Source organism: Lampetra planeri, unplaced genomic scaffold (assembly GCF_965212315.1).
Source record: "Lampetra planeri unplaced genomic scaffold, kcLamPlan1.2.h2 scaffold_263, whole genome shotgun sequence".
NCBI lineage: Eukaryota > Metazoa > Chordata > Hyperoartia > Petromyzontiformes > Petromyzontidae > Lampetra > Lampetra planeri.
In genome coordinates this window covers 51,715-60,712 of record NW_027615091.1, presented here as the reverse complement: position 1 = coordinate 60,712, position 8,998 = coordinate 51,715, and the positions used below count along the sequence as shown (strand labels likewise).

Here is an 8,998-nt window from a genome sequence, read left to right as displayed (position 1 = left end):
GTCTAAGCGAACGCCACGTCATTCCCTTTCCGAGTGGCAAAAATCGACCTGACGTAGCAGTGGGTTCAGGTTGAATTTCCTTGAGTGAAAACATCCGATTTAGGTAAATTGAAGTGTTTCGGCTTCCTTCTTGCAAGCATCAATTTTTTCAGGGTTTTTCAGTGAATTATGAGGGAATATTAAATTAATCCAAGACAAGAATCCAAGTCCCGGGCGAAGCCGAGTAGTGAAGCTAGTTACTAATAAACCCCAATGATCCTATCGAAATTACGGATTTCTATCGGATCGTTGGGGGGGCACGTGCCACCCCACCCCCACTGGCTCCACCACTGTCACACACTGGCATGGTTCACAGGTGGTGGTGTGTCCAGACCCACGCCTGGCCACCTTCACCTGCTCAGTATTAATGCTTCCTCACTCCACCAAGTAATTCATTGAGGATCAACCAACACAGCCGAGGCTGCGTGTCTCTCTGTGGTGAGATGTTAACTACCTGTCCTGGCATACAGGAAGTCGTGGGTTCGATCCCGACCCTGACGCCTGCTGTATATTTGTAGTTTACGTGTCTCTCTCTCTCTCTCTCCGTGGTCGCGTGGATTTCCTTCCCGATCCTCGGGTTACCCCTCCACATGTAGAGAGTGAACACCGCCACGCGTCTAGAGTGAACACCGCCACGCGTCTAGAGTGAACACCGCCACACGTCTAGAGTGAACACCGCCACGCGTCTAGAGCGAACATCGCCACGTGTCTAGAGTGAACACCACCACGCTGTTGACGAGCCTCACCTTGTTGTTATTGTTGTTGTGGGCAGGTCGCTTCTGAAAACAAGAGCGGTACAGCAGCTCAAGCGGGCGTGGCCTGGTAAAAAATGAAAAAAAACTGTGTGAATATTTAAAACAAAACAAAGTTACAAAGTAGCGAGCCAGGTGAAGGGAAATTAAAACTTAAGCAAGATACTCTTTGGTTCTTTCGGTAAAGTCACGTAGAATAAATAAATACATTATATAATAGCATACGACGTTTCAACTGCAACACAAGCAATCATCATCAGGTACAAATGAAAGAGAAAAAAAACCTATTAAACTTAGAGTCAGCTAACATAACAGTCAACACCCTACCTGGTTGATAATGTTCTTCCAAAGATTGCTCAATTTGAGAGAGAAACACGGAGACACATAGACAGACACATAAGCAGAGAGAGAGAGAGATGACACAAAAACACACAGAGAGAGACACACACAGACACACAGAGAGAAATGACACAGAGACACACAGAGAGAGAGACACACATAGACACACAGAGAGAGATGACACAGAGACACACAGAGAGAGACACACATAGGCACACAGAGAAACAACGCCTCTGTGTTGAGGCCTTAAATAGAGAGGGGGGGGGGGTAGAGAAACTAGCACGTCAATGCAAGGCCGTAGCCATGGAGTCAACATTGGGGGGGACCAAATCTTCCACGGGTCTGGGGTCCCCCCCCCAGAAAAATATCTAAATTTGAAAACTATTTTCCTGCCATTTCCTCCCTAAAATATTTTTAAAAGATCACTAACACATGAGATGGACTTTGTTTTATTTGATACAATAATGTCTAATAGTGTATTGTAATACTGTTGTATTCTAGCCTTCTTCCATCATTGATATATAATGAATGAAAACACCCCAAAGCGCAGCAAACTGCAAAACACCAGGTGTTGTTAAGTGATGAACTGGAGGAGGGCTGGGATGACAGAATTTGCAACCTTGCCTCAAGGAAAGAAATCCAGGGTGAGTGGTCAAACGAAGTGGGTCAGCTCAAGGTTGTGTTGCACAGGGGGGGGGAGCTGATTAACAACCCTGCGCGTCTGAACGTGAGGGGCCTTTGACCTGAAATTAAGAATAACACTCCCAGAGCAGAAGGTTGGATGGCCACAGTGAGACGAATAAGAGCGTTGTATATCAAGGATGCAGACTCAGCTGAATAGCAAGGCTGCAGGGGTCAACAGAAGTTCGCGTTCGCCTAGTTAAGACGAAAAGCTCAATTATTCTGTATTGCTATTAAAGTAACGTTAAAGTCGGAATTTAACAACAGGATAGGCTAAAGTTATCGATATTCACACCCAATCCAATTAAACCAGGCCACAAGTTACGCCTACTGAACCATCACCATCATTAAGTCAATATGAAATGTTATTTCCATACTTTAATATACAACTCGACCCAAAGCATATGACAATCAGAACCTTCCTAAGTCAAAATTGAATCGCACCCAGACAGGAGCGAATAGTCGATATAAGGTTGAAGAGGGAAGGAAATTAAGAGCACGGCGAACTGCAAACGTAAGCAAAAAAGCCGGGAACACACCAACCCAGCGACCCACCAAGCCCAGCAACAGCGAGTCGGGCTTCGACAGGCCATAAAAGTAGAAATAATAACTCCCGGGGTCAGGGGACATCAGAAAAAGCAAGCAGACAAAAACCAGAACTGACTCCAAGGTTCAACCGCCCTCACCTACAAGGAGTGACGGAAATTAATGAGGCCTTGAGTTAACGGCGTCAGCTGGACAGCAACAACAACGGCGAGCAGAGACAGAGTGAGGCAAAAACCTGCGAGGCTATGAAATGCAACTTCATGTCAGTAAAGCCCTGACCAAGTTAAGTTAAAAACATCACAATACATAATATCGTACATAACATCAATGTTAACGCTATTCACCGTAAACTATATTCCGCTTATATAACCATGCAGACACCAAGGAATACGAATTCCTAGGATCAAGAAACTTACCCCTTAACCTAAGATATCGGAAATAAATTAATAATAATAAGCCTATGCATGAAAAGACAAAAGTAAAACCTATGAAAAGCCAGGATAGCGGGATAAATCACCACCAGGTCGAAATAAAATACATAATAAAAGAGCGATGTTAAACCCAGGGTCGGAGAGAAAGGGAGATCCCGGCCGTCTTTGTATCCCCGCAGCGCGGGATGGGAGTGTGTATGTGCTCGGGGAGGCACCTCCACTTGGGTCAAGCACCACGATGGGAAACGACACACATGAGGTTACATACAGAATCATAACTGGGAAATGGTAAGGGACAAATGTTAATTTAAAACTTTTAACCATGTCTGTGTGCGTCTGTGAGGGTCGGAGGGAGTGTGCCCCTCCCTCCAGGCCGTGCAACACGGACAGAGACGCCTGTGAGACGATTTGTAACGTCTGTGTTTTGGTTCATGAAGAAGGCCAGACAAGAGATAATATTGCACCCAGACAGAGAGACGACTTCGAGGCAATTTGTAACATCTGATTGTTTGCTCATGGATTTTATGGAGGGAGTATGACAACGGAATATACCGTGGGTGATGCACACAAGGACACGGACGTACGGACACACACATGGACACACCTACCTACGGACAGATCCTGACACAGCAAAAATCGAAAGAAACCCCGCCTTGTGGGCAGGACCCAAAGGGATTTTTCGGCATAAAAGAAAGGACCCTGAGCATTGGAAACCAGTTCGACCAGGAGAGTCAACTCATCACGAGTTCGACCAGAAGGGTCAACTCACCAGCCGAGCTCGACCAGTGGGTCGGCTCAGGAGTTGACCGAGCGGGTCGACTCAAGGGCGAACTGCGACCAACGGGTCGGCTCGACTCTTCAGCTTCTGGGACTCAGCCGAGTTCAGCCGGCTCTCGGGGCTCGACTCAAGCGGCTCCCCGTCTCCTCTGCAGGCAGGCAAGACCCGCTTGACAGCTCAACTCGGCCGCGTGGGCCAACCTCTGCCGAGTCGGAGGTCCCTCTGCTGGCCGCCAGCGTCGCGGTTTGGCGACGAGGTGACGACCCAACACTGCACGCCAGGAGCGAGCTGTGGGCGCCACCTACCGACCGAGCATCCAAACCAAATTCCCCACGGCGACAGAGGAGCGACTAATACGTATGACGCGCACCGCCCCCTCACCACACGACCACCAGGCGTCTGTTTGACATAAAGAACCGACTCCGAACATTGACTATTCAAGACCACTCTTACCACTCAAACACACTCGAACCCATAAGCCATCCGTGGCTGTGAAGAAACACTCGAGACCGAGTGATGGCCATCCGTCGTTTATAAGAGTATTCGTAATTTTTATCTTTAATATTTAGTGGGCTGTACTCTTAATCGCATAAATTCCCAACAGATCCATCAATACGAATTGATTCTTGGCACCTCCTTCCGCCGAGCCACGCTCACGGGGGGAGTGGTGGCCCACCAGATCCTTATCAGGTGATCTGGTCCCCAATTAGTAAATTTGATATAAGATAATGATCTTCGGAAAAGGAGCATCGTCGCAGGCCCTTACTCCGAGCCATTCTGTTGTCAGATAACCTGCCGATGTATCTGTTGAGATTGGTGCCTTTAAGAATAATAACTGTCTTGATTGTGTTTTTATCGCCGTATAATCTTTCAAGTATAATCATTCATTAACGTTAAGGTTTTCTTAGCATAGTATTTGCATGTTTTAACGACTCTCTCACTAACAACCATCGCGTTATGCGGGATCCATGTGCCGTTGTCAAGTGAAATCAGACAATCATTGATGATACTGTATTGATGCCGTGTTGACGTTCCGGGATTGAGAGTTCGCATACTATATCATAGTTGAGGTTGAATTAGTAATAAATTGATTAATACAGAAGTGGTTGTGTGATTCCTTCCTGAGATCTATGCATAAGATCTGCTTCTGCGTTGAGATCTGAACTTGGTGACCTTAATAAACACACTAACACATACTCAGTAAATGTTAAAGCGATAACGGGGTGAACCGGGGACCTAAAAATAAGCGAGAATGAGACGAACCTAGACAACGATGCCGAGTTAATCTAAGTTAATCTTGCATACTTACACCACACCTGCATAACTGCATACGATTAATTGCCTTATTCCGATCGATAACCCACCCTCGTCACCGAGGCGGGGTCTGGTAATCATAACGACTTGCATTATCATAATTACCCCCACTCGCATAATTACTACGATTACCTCTCGAATTGGCATAACTAAATGTGCATAATTACATAAATTAACATATTTCCGGATAATTACACATTTGGCCAAATTTCATTTGATTATTATTATTTTCACTGAATATTCATAACCCACATATACAACATAATAATTTCACCCACGCACGCATACAACATATCAAAATTTTCATAACCAACATATACAACAATACATTGCTCTGTTTTTTCTTTTTAACCTTTCTTGTTTCATAGTATGTAATGGCAGAGATTAGGGATTCATAAAGTACAACGCAATCCTATAAACAGGAATCTATGCATTGTTATATAAAGACAAGTCCAGATTTTGTGGCCAAGGTTTAGCAAATTGTTGTCTTTATTAACAGAGCATCGCAATTTTTATTTACAAATATTTTTACAGAAACATATTGGGGGGGCATATTTGATTATTATACTTATTATAACATATTATAACATTATAATTATGACATATTATACTTATAACATTATAATTATGACATATTATACTTATTATAACATTATAATTCATAAATATTAATATAATTATTATAACATATTATACTTATTATAACATTATAATGATTATATATTATAACATAATATTATACTTATTATAACATGTTATAATGACGGCCTTGTGTCAATGAGAGACTTGGGAGGTTTGGTGACTGCACAGAGAGAGAGAGAGACACTTAATGTAATGCAACACAGAGAGTTGGTCAACACACCAACTAACGTACTCTTAGGTTTTTTCGGTAAAGTCACCACGTAGGTAAAAAATGAAATTAAAATTAATAAAAGTAAAAATAGAAATAAAATAATAAAATTATAATAAATCACGCCTCACTTGATGCAGCAAATTATAGTCTACATTATAGACTGCCAGTACACTCACCCAGCTTAATAACCAGGCTACAGTCTACATTATAGACTGCCAGTACACTCACCCAGCTTAATAACCAGGCTACAGTCTACATTATAGACTGCCAGTACACTCACCCAGCTTAATAACCAGGCTAGTCTACATTATAGACTGCCAGTACACTCACCCAGCTCAATAACCAGGCTACAGTCTACATTATAGACTGCCAATACACTCACCCAGCTTAATAACCAGGCTACAGTCTACATTATAGACTGCCAGTGCACTCACCCAGCTTAATAACCAGGCTACAGTCTACATTATAGACTGCCAGTACACTCACCCAGCTTAATAACCAGGATACAGTCTACATTATAGACTGCCAGTACACTCACCCAGCTTAATAACCAGGCTACAGTCTACATTATAGACTGCCAGTGCACTCACCCAGCTTAATAACCAGGCTACAGTCTACATTATAGACTGCCAGTACACTCACCCAGCTTAATAACCAGGCTACAGTCTACATTATAGACTGCCAGTGCACTCACCCAGCTTAATAACCAGGCTACAGTCTACATTATAGACTGCCAGTACACTCACCCAGCTTAATAAACAGGCTACAGTCTACATTATAGACTTGTGTTGCCTCCGAAACGTCGTGATTTGTTTATATTTTATTTCTATTGTTACTTTTATGAATTTGTATTCATTTCTTACCTACATGGTGACTTCACCTAGAACTAACGCGTCGCCTGGCTGATCGCGTTCTTCCACAGGTTGCTCAACTATCTTCTTGGTTCTTTCGGTAAAGTCACTTAGAATGGAAATAATAAAAATAAAAGGGAATATTATTTTATTATTTCCATTCTACGTGATATAAAACATAATAAAATTGGATAGTTTTATTGTTTTATTTTATTACTTCCCTTCTACGTGACTTTACCGAAAGAACCAAGAAGAGGAATCACTGCAGTCACGAAAGCTTTAAATCGAAATTGCTCAACTAAGCGAGAGAATTGAAGCGAACGCGACCAGGCGAGGGCAGGAGGCAAGGCCCCGCGTTGTAAAGTTCCAAAGTGGACATCGCTTCCATGCTAGCTGCTACTCAATTGACATCCCTACGAGAGAGAGAGCGAGGCTCTACCTCGGTAAACAACAACAACCACAACAACAACCACCACAACAACCACAACCACAACCGCGATGAGAATTTCTCGCCTCAGATTTCAGTTCCCGCGCGGAGCGTCAACTTTCCGTTACCTCGTGACGTCACGCCGCAGCAGCAGGTGACATGACGTCACTTGTGGGGTACAAGACACTCCCTTCCCACAATGAGCGGCTCTGTAACTTACATAAATTATGTTAATGAGCCTGGCCCAATCGTGGAGGGATGGGCTGTGGGTGCCGAACCGGTCACAACGAACTCGTGACGTCTTTTACGAATAAATTATGTTAATGAGCCGCCAGTCAGTGGGTGTGGCTTTGCCCAAATAAGGATAGTACAATCTTAATTTAGGAGCTTTCGTGACTGCAGGAATTATTCTTTGGTTCTTTTCGGTTAAGTCACGTCTAAAAATAAAATAATAAATTAAAATAACATATTACGACGTTTCGATTGCAACACAAGCAATCATCATCAGGTATAAAAGAAATAGCAACAAAAAATCTAACTAGAAAACTATAGACAGACATACAAGCAGACAGACATCACAACGGCACACAGAGAGAGGACACACATCGGCACAAAGAGAGGGGTTGTCTCTATGACGGTCCCTTAAATATAGAGAGGGGGGGCGAGAACGGAGAGAGGGAGGGGGCAGAGAGAATTAGCATATCAATGAGTGTACGCCAACGTACTGCTGCTGCTGCAAGTAAGATGACAATGTGGAACGCGCACGCAAAATTGAAAACTAGGAGACAGGCACACGAAAATTAAATAACCCAGCAAAATATCGAAATGTGATGTAATACAACACAGAGAGTCGGTTAACACACAATTAACGCATAGTCTGGTTGATTACGTGTTTCAACGGAAGTGACCCAGGCAGAGGTGACGTCACGCTCCCTTGAGACGGGTTGGGGTGAATACTTTGGTGACATGACGTCACTAGCAAGGTACACCTCCCCCTGGCGTTTCACGCCGATGAGGTCATGCTGAGTGGTGACGTCACGTAGCGGGATTAGAGTTTAAGTTGATTAAGATTAATTTTCCATTGCTCCCTCCCTTGAACAGAGACCCCTTGGGTGTGTGTGCTCAGCTCAACAATGTGGACATTATTGTGTGTGTACACACACATGGACAGTGTGTATACACACATGGACAGTGTGTACACACACGTGTACACTGTGTGTATGTGTGTGTATGTAATATTGTAAATTACGGCGGGAGACCACTTGACGGGTAGCACACACGATCCCATTTTCCAGCGCGTGTCACCCCTACATATACGCGTGTGTACGTGTCCGTGTCTGTGTGTGTATGTGCGTGCGTGTGTGCCTGTGTGTGTGTCCGTGCCTGTGTGTGTGTACATGCGTGCGTGCCTGTGTGTCCGTGCCTGTGTGTGTGTGTCCGTGCCTGTGTGAGCGCCCGTGATTACGAACACTCCCCGCATACCCCACTTACGAATAATAACAGGGGAGTCAGTTGTGAGTGCGAAGGGACTGGTGGCCACGGGAGGTAATCATCACCAGCGGTGCCAGGCTAGGTGTCTGTACCCCCCCCCACTCACCCCCCGGTGCCAGGCTAGGTGTCTGTACCCACCCCCCACTCACCCCCCTCTCTCTCTGTGTCTCTCTCTGCTTGTTAAATCATCACCACCACGGTGCCAGGCTAGGTGCCTGTACCCCCCCCCCCACTCACCCCCCGGTGCCAGGCTAGGTGTCTGTACCCACCCCCCACTCACCCCCCTCTCTCTCTGTGTCTCTCTCTGCTTGTTAAATCATCACCACCACGGTGCCAGGCTAGGTGTCTGTACCCCCCCCCACTCACCCCCCGGTGTCAGGCTAGGTGTCTGTACCTCCCCCACTCACCCCCAGGTGCCAGGCTAGGTGTCTGTACCCCCCCCCCCACTCACCCCCCTCTCTCTCTGTGTCTCTCTCTCTGCTTGTTAAATCATCAC

At 45.0% G+C, this 8,998-nt stretch overlaps 1 long non-coding RNA gene across 1 annotated transcript; it reads right to left on the bottom strand.

Moving 5' to 3' along the window:
* Window positions 1-337: 337 nt before the first annotated feature.
* LOC144740668 (uncharacterized) lies at window positions 338-6,028 on the bottom strand. Its single transcript, XR_013589713.1, has 2 exons — window positions 1,119-6,028; window positions 338-858 (listed from the first exon to the last, which is right to left on the bottom strand). It is a non-coding gene; the product is annotated as an uncharacterized LOC144740668 (long non-coding RNA).
* Between the last annotated feature and the right edge of the window lie 2,970 nt (window positions 6,029-8,998).